General features: G+C 51.0%; 2 pseudogenes; one reads left to right on the forward strand and one right to left on the reverse strand.

Moving 5' to 3' along the window:
• Positions 1 to 2,252: 2,252 nt before the first annotated feature.
• LOC149356392 (uncharacterized) lies at positions 2,253 to 4,312 on the forward strand (annotated as a pseudogene).
• An 8,009-nt stretch (positions 4,313 to 12,321) lies between these two features.
• LOC149356393 (uncharacterized) lies at positions 12,322 to 15,732 on the reverse strand (annotated as a pseudogene).
• Between the last annotated feature and the right edge of the window lie 606 nt (positions 15,733 to 16,338).

Consider the following 16,338-nt stretch of genomic DNA (forward strand, 5'->3'; position numbering starts at 1 on the left):
GCGAGGCGCTCAATGCGCTCGCGTAACGCGCACAGCAACGGGGTGCCACGGCCGGGAGTCAGCAGGCGGCTAAGGGCGGCACGGGAATCACACAGCAGAGCACACTTGGGTGGCGGCGGAGCAAGGGTGAGCACCAGGTCCAAGCCCAGGCGAAGACCCATTAGCTCCGCCGTGGTCGAAGAGCCCAGGTAAGCCACTCTTTGCTGGCGTTGCAGCTGCAGGGCGGGGATGGTGGCCGCTGCGGCGAGCGAGCAGTTTTCGCTAACCACGGAGCCGTCAGTGAACACAAGCAGATGGTCGCGCAGTTGCTCGTAGCTGATGGCTCCGGCTAGCTGCTGCACCGCACATAGTGGTGTGCTGCGTTTACCCGCGATGCCGACGATCTCTCGCTGTACCTCCGTCGTGAAGGGCCAGGGGGAGCAGAGGCCGTAGGGGGGCGTGGCGCGCGTCAGCTGGTAATATTCGTGCAGTGCCGCGCCCATTCTTGAGCGCGGGTATTGACGAAGGCGCTGCAGGAGTTCCCCGCCGTCTGGTGCGCGGTGAAGGCGGTCGACGTGGTGCAGCGAGCGCTGCGTGACCTGTAGCTGCAGCGGCCACGCGCCCGCCTCGGCCAGTGTCGCCTCGCATTGCGAGTTTCCGGGTAGACCGAGACAGGTCCGCAGCGCTTTGCGATGCTGCACCTCCAGTGCTTTCCATGATGGTTTGCGCACCGTGACGAGGGGCAGCGCGTAGAGTATCGCCCCTAAGGCTGCGGCGTTGTAGAGGCGCAGCGCAGCCTGCTGAGAAATCCCCTGGCCCCGGGCGGTGAGCTTGTGCACGGCGGCTGTAGTCCTCTTCATCTGCTGGCAGGCACTGGTCGCCGCGGGGCGAAAGGAGAGGCGCTGGTCGATTTCCAGGCCGAGGTACCGCACGGAGCTCTTTCACGGCAGCGGCGTCCCAGCCAACGTCAGCGGCGCCAGGCGGGCGCATCTGCGAGCTCCGCAGGCCATGGCTGCAGACTTCTCCGCGCAAAGAGCCAGGCCGAGGCCCCGCAACCGGTCGCCGATAGTGTCAAGGGACCCCTGGAGGCAGTATCTCACGCGGGAAGCCTCGCCCGGAGGTCCCAAGCAACACAGAGCGATGTCGTCCGCGTATATGGAGATGTACACGCGGTGCCGGTTGCCTGTGGGCAGATAGCCCGGCACCGCCGACATCGCCACATTGAACAGGGACGGGACAACACCGATCCCTGCGGCACGCCTAGATCCACCGGGCGGGGCTGAGAGAGAGCCGCTCCCACGCGCACACGAATAGTGCGCGCGTTGAGGAACCCCTGCACATAACGCAACAGACGACCGGCCACGCCCGCCTCTTCCAGCCTCGCGAGAATTACCGCACGGTGGACGTTGTCAAATGCACTCGACACGTCGAGCAGCAAGAGCAGTGCTACCTGCCGCGCCGCCACGGCGTGCTCGAGTGCGGAGACAATGTCCGCGATTGAATCTGCCGCGCAGCGCATCCCGCGAAACCCTGTCTGACGCTTGTCGAACAAGTCCGCCTCCGCGGCCCGCGCATGCAGGCGTTGGAGCGCCATATGCTCCATCAGCTTGCATGCCGCCGACGTTAGCGCCACTGGCCGGTATCCGCTGAGGTCCGTGGGTGGGCGGCCTGGCTTCGGTATCGGGCAGACGACCGCTCTGCGCCACTCCTCAGGTAGCACCCCGCGTTCCCACACCAGGTTGAGCTGCCGCAGGAGGACTTGACGTTGCTCCGCGTCCAGGTTGCGCAGCATCTGGTAGGTAACCCCGTCTGGCCCGAGCGCTGAGCGGCGGGTGCAGTGGTGCAGCGCGTCGTTCAGTTCCGCCGCTGTGAAGAGCGCGTTGCACGGGCCGTCATCCGGGGCGGGGGAAGAGACCCTGGCGTCGAAACTGGGGCCCGATGTCGTCACTGCACTGCTCGCGGGGCGCTGTGGCCCGAATAGGTCGGCGAACTGCTCAGCCAGCTCTTAGTTTGTTTGGCCGCTCGAGATGGTGAGAGCGGCCAGGGGCTGAGGGTTCGCCTGAGGTGTAGTGATGCGCCGCAGGGTGGTGAAGAGCCGCCGCGAGCTGCGATCCTTAGGTCTCTTCGATTTGGCTGCACTCGCTGCACGAGTTCCGAGAGTGCAGCACTGTCGTATACGTTTTGCCAGTGCAGCGCGCGCCCTCTGCACTTTCCTCTTCGTTTTGTACAAGTGCATGCCTAGTTCTCGGCGAGTTCTCGACTGCGCTGCACTGACTTCGGAGCCAGTGACAGCCATTTCACGATGCCGGGTGTTCCTCCGAGTGCGCAGCAGACGACGCTGGAAATAGCTGTCGGCGACACCACCAAAACGGTGACGGCTCTTCGTAACAGCGACGGCTCCTACATTCCTGATGGGAATGGATACCTGTACGTGGGAGCAGGTGAGTGTTGTTCGATGGCTTACTGAAAAAACGTGGTAAGCATGTGGTGCGCGGTTTTGTTTGTCTGCTATGGATTCAAGCTATGAACAGCAAACTCTAAATTCTGGATTCTCTTTTACATGTGCGCGAATTGCGCCTGCCTGAGCTCGGTACTGACCGTCTGAGGAAGCATTTTGGTACTCACAAGCAAAGTCGCAGCAAAGTCGCACAGACTGGCGCTGTCAAGGGAAATGCACCCTGTGCAATTTCTCGGTTACTTCGCTAGGTTTGCGCGTCTACAGCTCGTTCTCAGTATGTTTTTTTTTCTATTTCAGACGGCGTACGCTACACGCTTGTTTTTGAAGCTGAAGATGCAGCTGCCAGCTCGCCATGTGCTTCCGACGAAAGCGGTACAGACGCCTCTGCCTCAGCAGGGGCAGTTGCATCTATACCTGCTTCTGGGGAAGCAGATGTCGAGGCCCTTTGGAACGGTCCAAAAACGCGTTTTTTGATAGGTATGTTGATCTTAAGGACCTCGTTGGCCAGAAAGGGGGATTCAGGTATGTGTCCATCCCCGATTCCATGCAGCATGCTTGCAAACGTGAAAAAAAGAATGTATTTAAAAAAAGTGCGAGAACTTGCTCCGAGCGGCTACTGCATTTGAATGTATTGGCAGACATTGTAATACAAACCAAAGTGCATTTCATATTTCATCTCAGCATGCTTCTGGAAATATGACCCCTGTTTTTGCAGTTGAGTTTAATACTTGCCGCAGTACGTGTTTCAGTTCTGGCTTGATTTCTTTAGGACAAAAAAAATGATATGGACGAAGTTGGCGAACCTCCTCAAAGAAGAGTTTGGAGGCGCCCTTTCGGCTATCCGGGCCGAGAACAAGTGGAAGTCCTTGGAGCGCATGTTCAAAAGAGCGAGAACAAAGAATGGTACATCGGGGCACCACCGTGTGCCATGCGAGTACGAGGAGTGAATACCCAGTCCAATAAATGTCTAGCTGACTTCCTGAATAGTTCGAATAGGTTAAGAGCGTACGTTGTTGGGCTAGTCGGTCAATCATGGTGAATACAAGGGGGGGTACTGCGCACAAAAAGACAAGGACAAGAAGATAAGATAAGATAAGATAAGATAGGACAAGAAGATAAGAAAGGTTTTTGGTTTCCACATGTGTGTGATGTGACAGTTTGAAACTATAAAAGGAGTATCGTGTTTTCAAATAAAGTTAGTCGCGAGTCTGCGCTTGTTGTGTTATCTTCTTGTCCTTGTCTTTTTGTGCGCAGTACCCCCCCTTGTATTCACCAGTTCTAATAGGACTTGCGCTATGTAGGGAGCTGGCCAGGGTGTTGAAAAAGGAACACCATATACAGCCGCCAGCACTCCTCGAGACAGGAGTCTCTGCAGGAAGCTCAGAGTAAGTATACTAATTACATTAAATGCATTTGTCCTAGCAGATAGGCTTGCATTTGGAACAGCAGACTAAATTTGGTACATGAGAAGGAACACACATGACAAGGCTAAACACTGACGAAATGCTGAAATAACATTTACATTGTAAGCAACGCTTCATATTTTCCTAAGCAGTTAGAGCAAAAGAAGCATGTCATATGTGTCCATTCTTGTGCAGCTGGTTTCCTAGTGAAGTACTTAGTGCAAACCACAGAAAGTGATGTAATGTTTGTACTCATGTGTGCAAAGTGTGGCCGCAGAGGACGACCCGGGCTCCGTCAGGGACATGGAGGAGGTGCCGGCCAGCATGCCCCGCAGGCAGAGAACATCTTCCAACAGTGTCTGTCCTTGCTGAAACGCTGCTGAAACTGGACGCAGCCAGAGCCAAGCGCCACGAAGAGCGCATGGCCAAGTTTGACATGCTCATTGAAGTATTGAGAATAAATAAGCAGTAAACCCTTGAACTTTGGTGTTTCGTGACCTGTGTGCCACATATCCCAAATGAAAAGGAAACGTTCAAAATATGTATCCCCATTAACACGTTTTGGTGGGCTAGTTGGTTAAGCATCTTGAATAAACAGCGCGAACGAAGACGAGCACACAAGAAAAGAAAACGGACGACACAGCGCTGTGTCGGCCGTTTTCTTTTCTTGTGTGCTCGTCTTCGTTCGCGCTGTTTATTCAAGATGTATCCACATTTATTCACTTCCACTTGAACAGCACTAGAATAAATGCAAGCACTGTGCAAACAGCATGGCAGTGGCATGAAACAATCATGAAAACAAGGCTGCCTTAGCATAGCTGCTTTGCAATGTGTTCCCTCAGAGCCTCACTGTAGCCTACCAAATTAGGGTCAGCATGTCCTGTTGGCTCTCGGTTTCCTGCATCGTCGTAAGGTGGCAAAGTATCCAACTCTTCCAAAAAATCCCTTTCTTCATTACAGAAATTGTGCAAAACGCAGGCAGACATTACAAGGAAGCAGCACTGTGTTACAGTTTTGGCGTCGACAAAGTACAACCTTCGAAAGCGCTGCTTCAACAGTCGAAAAGTGTTCTCAATGGTCACCCTTTGTTGGCTATGCCTTCCGTTGAAGTTTCTTTTCCACGAAGGAAAACTGCTCTGGTTGTCCCTGAAGGGAGTCATGAGACACGGCATTAGCGGGTAAGCGCAGTCCCCAAGAAGGTGCCCACCATCGCACATTGCGGATGCGTTCTGAAAGAACGAGCTTTCTCTCAGAACACGCGCATCGTGTGTTGATCCCGGAAAACCGACGAACACGTGCGTGAATCTGTTTCTATCGTCGCACATTCCCTGCAGTATGATGGATGGAAACTTCTTCCGGTTGTAATAGAAATGTGCAGATTGATCCGGCCTAAGGATCCCCACATGACATCCATCGATGCAGCCGATAGTGTTCCGGGGCCGCCTGCCACCACTCTTCGCGAGGAATCCAGCTTTCACGCGGACCATCTCCGCGCTGCTAGGCCAGCAGATCACTTCGTCCCTGATGGCGTGCAAAAACTTCACAACACGGTTGACACAGACGTGCACCGACGACTCCGTCACGTCAAATTTATCAGCAATAGAGTACATTGAGCTCTGGGAGCCTATGTACACTAAAGCTATCAGGCATGTTTTTTCGTCCGAAATCTGCCGCCTTCCTTGTACAACATCGGGGAAGAAAGCCGATGCCATGAAGCGAGCGCTCAGCTCATCGCAAGTCCTTCTAGACAGCCGGAAGAGTCTCTTGAACTCCACTTCGAAGTATGTGTCCACTACAGTTTCACAGTAGCCAGGGATACGATGGCGATCGTTTCTAACGAGACCACATGCAACTAAAATGCACATCTCGTCGAATTTTTCGTCGCTGTCAGACTCTAGCAGCTCCAGAGCCGCTTGCAAGCAGGCAGCCATCTCCATCACGTTTACAGACACACGCACGAAAAGCCCGATGCACCACACAAGAAAAAGAAAAAAATGCAGCGCGAATCAATAGAGCACGTGCACCCGACTCAAAGCACCCGCCTGCCTGCCGGAGAAACGACGCTGGCGATGCGCTGCAGACGACAAGGCCTGCACATTTTGTGAACTTGCCTGTTCGTGTTGACAGCGACAGTGCGGCGCTAGTGTTGTGAACTGCCGGAACTGACCTTGCGCGCTCGTTGCACAGTCGCGGAACTTTTGCGGAACTCGTGCAGCCAAATCGAAGACACCTCTTCTCCATCGTGTTGCAGAGAGAAGCCCACTGCCGTCGATAGAGCTTGTTGGAGTGACGTCTTGCCGCTGCGTCTAGCCGATTGTAGACCGTCCAGTCTTCTGGCTTGTCCGTCCGTCGCGTCCGTCGCGTCCTGTGCTCCGCCTTGTCCCTTTTGTCGCGCAGATCGAGCAGCTTATTGTCGGGTGTTGGCTGACCTGCCCGCACCTCTGCGAGACGCGTGGCTGCGAGTGCGCTCCGGACAAGACTGGTGAAGTAATCGGCGCCGGACGCAGCGGTGGCGTCCACCTCTTGGCGGAAGCGGCCCCAATTCACGATTGCGTACGTACGCATGGGGCGCGCCTCTTTAGCAGTGGGCTCTATGGTGATGGAGAAGTGATCCGAGCCCCAGAGGGATGGTGCACGACTCCAGGTCGCCTCGATGCCGCTGGACGCGAACGCAACGTCGGAAGGTGGGCTGGCCAGTGTTGAGGGGAGTGAGTCCCAGCTGCGCTGCTTTGTCATGCAGGTCGTCGCCGCGCCGGTCGTTGCGCGCACTGCCCCACGCACAATGATGGGCATTGAAATCACCAACTATGAGCTGGCGCGAGGCACAACACGACGACACTGCACGAAAACACAGCGCGTCCCACGCCACAGCTGGGCGCACATAAACACTGGCCACTGATGTGTCAACACCCCCGACGCGCACTGTCACTGCCACGCACTCCTGAACGTCACTCGTCGCCGCCGCCGTGCCTACGAGCGCGTGCTGGACGTCGCACCGCACATAAATGGAGGCCCGCGATTTTCCGGGTCGATGGGCTGGGTCGCCGCAGGGGATTGATGCACATGACTCCTCCTCACACTTCGTTGGTGAATGGTAGCCGATGTAGCCGGGCAGCCGCCTTTGGGGCTCCCTATCCCGCAGCCGGACGTAAGTTTCCTGCAGCGCGATCACCTCTGGTTGTTCGGATGTTATGCGTGAGCGGAGCTCAGCGTATCGCGCTGCAAGGCAGCGGACGTTCCATTGCAGGACTATGGGAATGCGGGGTGCTGCCCGGCGACTAGCCATGTTGTTGGCTGTTTAGTGCAGGATGGCCTGTAGTTTCCTCACAGATGCGGCGACCCTCGGAGCCCTCTGGCAGGAGCACGCTTAATACTCGCAGCGCGGCCTGCAGGCGCTCGATTAAGGCATCACGTGCGTCCAGAGGAGAGCCACCGGAGGTAGTGGGTGCCGACCTCACTGGTGCAGTGCGGGAACCGGCCTGCTGCTTGGGATGTTGCCCCCGCTGCTTCTGAGGCCGGAGCTGCTGAGAAGGCTGCTGCTGTTGCTTGGTGTGGCCCGCAACCTGCGCATAGCAGCGCTTTCTTGGTTGCTGCTGTGCAGCCTGCGGCGCCGTTTCTTCACGTACAACCACGCGCACGGCCCGTCGTGAGAGAGGCACCTCTAACGAAGCCAAAATCGTGGCGACATGCCTCTCTCGTTGCCAGTGGGGAAAAACGAGAAAACATCTTTCACGTGTTTTGCTGCTGACTGTGAACATGAATTGTGAACCGAGGTCATCAGGATACCACTGCGCTGTTGGCTGTACCAACAACTATCGCAAGCGGAAAAAACTAGCCGCAGAGCGATGTGCACAGCACCAACAGCCGCGGCGTCAGTGCGGCTGCGACCTGTTCCTTCTGCATTGCTTTCCGTCAGATGAAGACGAGCGATGTCTTTGGCTGGCTAGCGTTAATAGAGAGGATTTTGTGCCTCCTTGATGTCACATGCTTTCTTCTCCAGCAAATGAAAAATGATGTGTGGCATCCGGACGTGTGGCCACTTCAGTCAGTGACAACACTTGGATGCCTGTACAGCTTGTGACCTGCAGACAAGTATGAAGGTCACAATCTGAGCAATGGAAGTAGATAGCTCAGATAAGCAGAAAAAAGACCTCTCCAAAGTTTTTGCTGCATGCTAAATATGACAGCAAATGATATGCGATATTACAGCACTGCCGAGTAAGCACTGTTGTTGCAGCAGTGTTGTTACCACGAACAACCGGGCCTTGGCAGAAGCAAAAGAGCGTGCTCACTTTACCCGTCGTCAAGATACCAAAGTCTGCAAAACTTGTTCGAAGACGCGTAGCGCGCTTAACGACGACCGCAAACGGGCTTGCTCACCAAAGCAAAATCGAGCTGCGGGTGGCGTGGCGAATTTCTACTGCCGCGTGGCAAATACGCATGCAACCTCTCATCTAACTTTCTCTATTTAGGCGCACATTTATTTAGGGCCGCAACACTTTACTTTTGACGAGTGAAGAGTGGACATGTACACAAAAAAGAGTGGCGAGGCAGAGAAAACGACAATTGCTCGCGCTCGCTTGGTGGCCAAGCCCCCAAGCAAGCAACGGTGACATACGCGATGTCAGCTAGCGTAGCCAGTGCTTTCGTTCGGTGCCTGCACGCTCTGGCTTAGTAAACATTGTCGCACCTACCACCTAGGCCTGCTCGTAGGCGAGCATTTATCTCGAAGTGATAATCAGCTGAAACGCAAAGAGGACACCAGGCATGAAACGCCTCAATCTGGCGCGACGCGTATCTCGCTGAGAAGTGCACTGTAGTAACTGCCTGAAATTGTGAAGTGTATACGAGTCAGCCTTCACGAAAGAAAATCATCACCGTGAGTGGTCCAACAATACAGTTCGCTTCTGCGCACCACGCACACTTAAGCAAAGTGAAGTGCGGCTAACGTAAACATTCATGAAGTGACTTTGTTATGCTGGCTGGTAATCGTAGTCTATCGAACTCAATCAGATAGCATAAAAGCAGCTTGGCGGCTGCCTGTGTCGCTTCCTCGACCGTCGTCGTAGATGGCGGTGCGACCGTTGCTGTGCACTAGAGGAAACAAACAACTCGTAAACAAATTTCTTTTGCCTAGGTCAGTCATCGGAACGATGGTGGAAGCGCTTCCGGGCCCATAATCCGATGAAGTTCCGGCCATCACTAAACCAAACGGAGGCAGTCTTGCTCGAAATGCTTTTCCCGTCACCCAGGCGCTTTTCTGGCACGCACGCACGCACGCACGCACGCACACGCACACGCACACGCACGCACGCACGCGCGCGCGCACGCACGCACACACACACACACACACACACACACACACACACACACACACACACACACACACACACACACACACACACACACACACACACACACACACACACACACACACACACACACACACACACACACACACACGCACGCACGCACGCACGCACACGCACACGCACACACACACACAAATCAGAAGCTCCGAAACGCCAATTTGCTACTCCGCCGTAGTGCACCGTGGGCGCAGCACCAATGCGAGCGCGCATACCAGCATACAAGAACAGAACCACGGCCGGTCTCGACGCGCGCGCTTTCTCGCTATCTCCTTACGGCCTGAGCAGGCGCCGAGAGAACAAAGCATTTTTTTCTGCGCTGCACCACCACTGATGTCCGCGAGAGGGCGCTGCGAGCCGACCCGTCCAACCCGTCCCGGCGCTGGCATCGAGGCACCCTAATATCCTCTTTACACGGGCAGCCTAACTATAGTTAAGCTTAACTGCTGTTAGAGGGCTTAACCATAGTTAACGCAAACCACAGTTACCCGTGCTTACACGCAATTTGGGCATGTCGGTTAGAGTGACGGAAACCGTCGTGATTACCACCTTTGTGAATTTATGATTTCACCTAAAGCGGTGTATTATCAATCAAGATTACTTTAAAAAGATTATATGATCGAAAAAACGGTTGTTTCTCGTTCTTCTATCTGCGGGGCAGTTTTTTTTCCTGCGCATGTGGCGGACATTAGAGTAAAGCTGGAAAAAAGTCTACACACAATGATCGTAGTTGACTTTACAGTCAACATAATAGCCATATCTAGCCACTATTGTCCCAACGGGAGCCGCCATATCGCTCGTTCCGTTGTGCCTCATTTTTGACTGTGTTCGCAACGCTTGTGCGTCGTTAGTGCAGTCAAGTGCGGCGCTTCATTACCTCCTCACTTTCGTGACACGAGTGTGCGATATCGTGTCCTGTGCTCTTCAGTGTGTGATTATTTTCATATGTCGAGTGCCAGACGTGTGGTCGAAAATGCGTTTGGACGTGTGAAAGCACGCTTCAGAATCTTGCTGAAGGGTCTGGAGTGCAACATAGTACACAATGTGAACACTGTGATCCGCGCTGCTTGTGTGCTGCACAATATCTGTGAGAAGCTCAATGATCAGTGTGATGCAGGCTGGTTTGGTGCAGTGCAAAGTGCAGATGAGAGGCGTCCTCAGCCAGTGTGCACAAGTAGCCGAGTAGAGCCGTCAGGGGTAGCTATACGGAATGCTCTGGCTAAAGTCACTGTAGCTCTGGCAAAGCATCTTTCAGGCAACTGAAACATCTTGCATGATCCGTGTTCCTTGCCTTTTTTACTAATAGATGACTCAGTGTATTGAGCAACTAAAACCTTGGGCTAATTGAGGTTCAGTTTTGTTAAGATGAACTAATAGGTGGTTCAGCTGCGTAGCAGCCAGAGAGATGGCACGATGTAACAGGAGCTAGCTCTGTGTATATAATGAGAATGAGAGGAAATGGCAACTGTAGGTTGGCACAGAAGGCGTTTTGCCCGAGGTTGCTTTGCTTTCACTGCAGCAAAGCTGATGCATTTCTGGTGTAGCTGGTGCCATTTATGAGGACTTCATTTAGAGGCTTGAGTTTCTACTACTGCACCCATTCTGCCACTGCTCTCTTCTCACAGGAATTCCAAGAATACCAACCTACCTTTCTTTTAACCATTTCAACCGCATGTCTCTCGTGCTGAGCTGCCATTTGCATCTCTTTGCAGGTGTCTCTTTGATTGTGTTGTATTTCATTTTATTCTGGAGACATATGCATGCCTGTGGTAATGAGCTTTTCCTCAAATGAATCTTAAGCTTCATGAAGGGATGTGATACTTTGGTGGGTATACGCTGCTTGCATACTTCTATTCAGATGATGACATTGTCTGCATATGCCATGAAGTGTACATCTTCGTGGTGGGCAAGGCAGTGCTTTAACCTGTTCACGATTACATTAACACCAATATGTGGAAAACTCTATTGTCAAGCCTGTACTGTCTCTTTTTTTTTCAAATCTCGGACGCTGCATGAGAGTCTGCTCACTCTCATTGTAAAATAGAGCCTTATTGCATGGTGGTCATTTTGTCCTTCCTTTGAGTTGCTGTAATGGTTCCCTCTTTCCTCAAGCAGTTACGGTGACAAATATTAGTGCAACCAGTGGCGACAGAGTGCATGTGTGAATTGTGCAGCAGGGGATGGAGGGACTATCTGGGATGCATAGTCATTGTGCCATTGGAATTAACCCCTTGTAACACAATGTCTGCAACAATATGTTTGTAGTCCTGTATTTTTATTTTGGCCACCGGTAAAACACAGTGTGAAAGTTTTATGCTGCCCACGTCAACCATTATGTACCATTGATAGGGAGATTTTTGTTGTTGTGTTGCTTCGTCATGATTTATTGTTGCGAATGATTCTCCTAATGAAGAGTACTGCCCGGGAACCAAATAATCCATTAAAATTGATGCACGTCTGTATACCCCTTGCTGTTACCTAGCATTTGAGGAATGCTAGGAGCCTCATTATGGCATCATTTGCACAAATTTATTCCTGTAGAATTTCATCTGCCTCCAAGTTCAGATTTGTTTCCTTTATTAATGGTTCAGACAATACATGCGTAATTATTTCCCCATAAGAATAATTCTCATGTGCTTCTGCATTAACTCATGAACACAGGCTCTGGTAACCAAGCATCAATAAATCCAGTTCAATGTGTCATCATTCATGGCTTTTAAAATTACTGCTGCTAAAAAACAAGACATTGAAGAAAGTGTAGTGCAATATGTTTGCGATGAACTACTTGTAAGCAACGTATATCAGACATGTACAGTTTTATGTCAGAACTAATTTTTTACTTTTAAGTCCCCTAATCTCAGCTGGAACACTCACTTGCCATAAAGGAAACCCATTTAACTACAAACCAAATGAAAGCCTTGTAGCGAGATTACTTGGTAGAGAGGCTGCTGCTTTGCCAGGATGAGGCAGGTGGAATGATACTCGGAGGTTAACTGTTTTAAGCCAGAGGTTTGGGTGAGTGGGTCATATGTAAGGATGAAATGCAGCACAAAGCAAAGGAAGGACAAGAAAGAACTTGACGAAGCATACTGCTGACTGTTAAGCTCGTCTTTTACACCTGTGACAAAATATAGTTTGAGAAGGGGAACACTACTAGAGAACAATTTGTTCACACAGAGCTCACATACCTTACTAATATCCCACAAAACTTTCTTTCGAAAGCATGAAAATCTATCATTTGTACAGTTAGGCTCACGTTAAGCTGTAAAAAGCTGCGGTTTGTACCAACCACTAGCCCTTCTTGCGACAAACAGTCCTTCACCTACACACTACTTTCGCTGACAAACCTGTTAAATCATGCAGATCTCAATCCTTCCAGTAAATAAACAATTTGCTGGTACACAATAATGAAAAGCTGGTTTACGCTCCCATTTTTATAGCTTAAGTTTCACATTTTATAGTATTCATTGTTGTTGAGTATTGCTATTTTTTTGCTGATTCACTGTCATTGTGCTATTTCATTTTGTAATTTTGTAACATGATCTGTGCGTTGTCTGTTGCTCTCTATTGCTTGCTGTGTATTTCTTCGCAATATTTGTGTATTACTGGCCTATATGCTCCTGTTTTACCAGTTCAAAAAGCTTTTAGTCTCGCACTCACAGTTTTTGAAAGTGCAGTGTGATAGATACTATTGCATTTTCTGTTTGTTGAGCAAAAGTAAACTTTCTCTGTGCATTTTCATGTCAGTACTATTTTGCTATCATTAATATTCCCTAGAGTCTCCCCGCACGCTATCACTGACCCTAAAGACAGCCCATTTGGTTAGAAGAAAGATGAACGCCCCTTGCAAATGATGATCAGTGAATAGGCAACAGCAGGAAGTTCACTGTGGAAAGGTATGTGGAGTGATACCCTAGGAGCAACAGCAGTATTTCTTGCCACAACCTTATTCGTTCATTGCACCCACACCTATATTCTTCTGTAGTGTACACACACCCATTGTCAATACGTATACTGCACACTGCTCTGGTAGTCAACCCCCACAGTAATTTGCTGTTTAAACCACAGTACAAAAATTCCAGACGTAAAAGAGGTTTGTTCATATCATCACGTGCTGTTAAATACCTTTGCATCGGTCTGCATTGTCGAAACGCCTCCTCTTTCGAGTATCAGAAACTGATTCCATTGCCTCTTAAGCCGTGCTAGGGTGAGGTGCACGTGACAGTCCAGTGAAAAATATGGCAGCACCCAGGAAGCCCTCAAAAGAATACATCACAAAGTGCAAACCAACAAGCACTTGTGATCACTCTTTATTTTGTGACTGACTGCTTCCTCTCTCAAGGAATCTTTCTAGAAGCCTGACCATGCTTTCGTTAATGTCGTTTGCTTCTCCTTGAAGGCGGATCATTTTTTTGCGCATTTTATGGGCTTTTCGTTCGGCCCGTACTGCTTCCTCTGTTTCTGTTTTGTGGAGGGCAATCAGCTGCTGCACAGTGGTTGCCGGTCTTTTGTGGCGACTCTTTTGAGTTTTGGGTCTACTACCATTTGTCCCAGCAGTATCCGCACTGCTTCCTCCACCGCCATTGCTGCCACTTGCAATTGCCAGTGCATGTACCACAGGAGTGGTGCTGCAGCTGGCGGAACTGGCAGCATTTTGCAGGTGGTCCTCTCTGCTTGCTTCTGGAAACCCGTCCTCCCACGACATCACCACTTCTGCACCGTCAGGTGCCTCATTGACGACTGGCAGCTGCACATGACACAACACAGAAAACAGCATGCTTTTAACATTTGAAAGGAGAGGCTAAAGGCATCCTAAAGAAATGCACTCACCAGCTGCCACAGTATATTGAGAAAAACAGAAGCTATTGACGGCCACGGTGAGGTGGGCATTTGAGCATGGCACTGAGGTTGAAGAGGTCTTTTTTTGGTCTATGAAGAAAGGAAATGGCGCAGTAAATGTCGCACATATTGGTTTACACCTTAACTGAAAGGAGGGCGTGAAAGAAAAAAGGAGGAAAGAGGTGCCATAGTGGAGAGCTCAAATAATTTCGGCCACCTGGGTATCTTTAACGCGCACTGACGTCGCACAGCACACGAGGGTCCTTTGCGTTTTGCCTCCATCGAAACGCGGCCGTGTCTGTACATGGTTTCAAGAGGCAAGTGCCATTTTTGCTCTACTTTGCCGATGCTCATGGTTGTGGGAGTGGTTTACTCTGCACAACTCCCAAATGTGCTCTTTACTGTCTGCCACTGGCCAGCCTGTCGTAAATCGAAGTACACAGTGCACTGAGAAATGGGTAGTGATGGAATTGTGCAGTGATTTCATGAACTGATAGGCAATGTTACAAATAGCAAGTCACCTCCATATTTGCCTCAACTCGCCCATCATCGTTGATGGGCAGGCACCAAAGAAAACTGTGGAGCTGCCAGTAGAACACCCATGGCACACTGGGTGAGCCTGTAGCAGTGCCCGTCCGTCTCAGCTGCCTGAAAAAATGGAAATCATTTGAATAAATAATTGTACTGCTTAAATAAAAGACATTGAAGATTGCAATTCGAGCAGTTCGCAGTCTCAGCAGTTATCTTCAGTGCATTAAAGGCCACTGTGCATTCAGCACTGCGAGACTAATATTTCACAATTATGTGCCTAACCAGGAGACACATGTGCTGGTGAAATTAGTGCAGTTTAAATTTACGATGTTGCTTTAATCCTACCGGTTGCAGTTTTGAAAGTGAAGCCGCAACTGTCGTATTATGGTTCTGCTAATGGCATGCAAGTATCTGTGAGGCAGTGCAGAGTGGAACGCGGAAAAGTTATATGAAAGAAATAAATAAATCTGCTCAGTTATTGCCATAGCAGGAGGCCTGAAACGCTGACGCGTGCGTGCAACGACGCGTACCGAAGATGAAATACCGACGCTGATGGCGATGCAGATCGTAGACAGTAACAACACAAACGGAGGATGAAGTTGTCATGCAGTTCGATGCACGCGTGCACGAGCGAAGTCAAATTAGAACTACTATACGCCGAGTGACGTGTTTGCTGCCTCTGTCATGTGTCCTTACTCTCGAAAACTTTACGACCTTTATAACATATCTGCAAGATCGTATCGGACACCAGTAATCGCTAGCGACATGTGCTACTGCCGCACATGGGGGGCTATAGCTCAGTTGCACCAGAGTTCTTCAATAGCTTGTTGCACTGAGTAAACAACACCAAGAAAGCGATATTGCACGAGTATTATACGTTTAAGATCGCACTTACCGGTATTTCTTGTTGATGTTGTCCATCTTCTGCTTGACTGGCTTGGCAGTGTATGGGCCTTCGCCCGGCGCAAGCCCGGCGTTCAGCGCGTCCGCGATCGCTGCGTATATTCGCGCGTTGCGCGTGTTGCCTCGCAGCGCAGGGAGATGGTCCTCCCAGATGCGTATCAAGGCCGTTGTTGTTGCATCAGGCCAGTTGACGCTTCTGGGAGGACGACTCGCTTGACATCGGCGTTTCTGCTGCCGCGGGCGCCGCCATCTTGTCGCAAACAGTAGTTAGCCGCAAACAGTAGTTAGCCAGCTCGGCTACGTTAACTGCAGTTAGTGGCGTAACTATGGTTTGGCTTGTCGTGTGAGCACGGCTAACAATAGTTACGGAGAACCGTAGTTACCTTAACTGTAGTTAAGGGCGCCCGTGTAAATACAGTATAACCCGTCCTGCGGCTGCGCCAGAGCCAGTTTTGAGCAGTCGGCGCTCACGAGCCTATTTTTTCGCGTGTTGGTTTTGTCGCTGTGTTTAGCTCGTGAACGAAAGGATTGCCATGCGCCTCATGCTTCGCTCGTCTTGCTGGCAGGGTGACGTTTCTCAGCAAGTTTTCTGCAACGGACTTTTCATGGATATTCGTTTCAGAAACTTGTGAAGTGAAGCTGCGCATATGGTGTACTGCTGTGTCAGGTTTGCCACGTGATGTCATTTATGCGCGTGCCTCATGCTTCGCGCGCCTTGCTAGCGTGCTTGTGAAGACGAACAACTCTAGCAGTCCTCTGTGCAAACTTCGGCGTACTCTAGAGAATCGTGAAGTTCCCTATCCAAAGCCGGAGTTTCTAGCTCTCCTGGAAATGATTTCGGTGTTTTTTGTTTTTA

This window comes from Amblyomma mixtum, chromosome 3, assembly GCF_055824585.1.
Source record: "Amblyomma mixtum isolate Tamu chromosome 3, ASM5582458v1, whole genome shotgun sequence".
Taxonomy (NCBI): Eukaryota; Metazoa; Arthropoda; class Arachnida; order Ixodida; family Ixodidae; genus Amblyomma; species Amblyomma mixtum.